This window comes from Triticum aestivum, chromosome 7D, assembly GCF_018294505.1.
Source record: "Triticum aestivum cultivar Chinese Spring chromosome 7D, IWGSC CS RefSeq v2.1, whole genome shotgun sequence".
In the NCBI taxonomy this organism is placed as follows: domain Eukaryota; kingdom Viridiplantae; phylum Streptophyta; class Magnoliopsida; order Poales; family Poaceae; genus Triticum; species Triticum aestivum.
The window spans coordinates 582,487,257-582,488,115 of NC_057814.1; positions in this window are offsets into that span (position 1 = coordinate 582,487,257).

Here is an 859-nt window from a genome sequence, read left to right on the forward strand (position 1 = left end):
AGCGGCGGACGAGCGGCGGAGGCCGGAGGGCGCGGGCTAGCGGCGGACCGGCGGAGCAGGCGAGCGGCAGAGCAGGGGAGCGCCGGACCGGAGGGCAGGCGGCGGCGGCTGGCTCGCTGTTGGAATATTAGGCAAGTTCATGATTAATTCCAGTAAATAATTCATGACTAGAAGAGATACTAGCATGCAATAATTTAGCAAACTAGAAGAACAGCAAGACATGCATAACAGCAGCAAACACGTAACAATAGCTGTAGAAACAGACATGAACAGAGGATGTTGGACGTACTGATCGTTAGCTATTATGGGTGCGACAGTGTTGATGACGATGTTGGCGACGATCTGCTGCTGACGGCGATGAATACGACGATGAGTAGCACCGCCCGACTTGGACGGAAGACGACCCGTGATGACAAATTTGAGCAGTCGCGCACAGCGCTTCCCAAAAACCTAATTCGTCCTCTCCCGGTGCAGGATCGCAAAGACGAACGGTTCCGGAGACCTGCTCTCCCACGCGCCGATGCACGCCGGCGTTTGGGATGGAGTAGACTACGATGGCGGCGCAAGTTGTGAGATGAGGCAAAACCCTAGGTGTTTTTCGGTGTGTCTCTGGCCGCAGCCGGTAGCTGTATATATATTAGGACCAGAGGCGGTATTGTGTCGCGACCACAATCCCAAACCGACTCGGTTTCTAATTCGTATACTTACCGGACAAGAAATCAAAAACTTGTCTGCCAAGACATAAAAATAAAACGGCAAAAGGAAGCTGCGCTCCTGCAAGGAGAGCCTCGTCGGATTTCGGCGGACCATTCACGCGCATGTCGCATGTACGCGCCGCGTCGCCTCGCCTCGCCTCGCC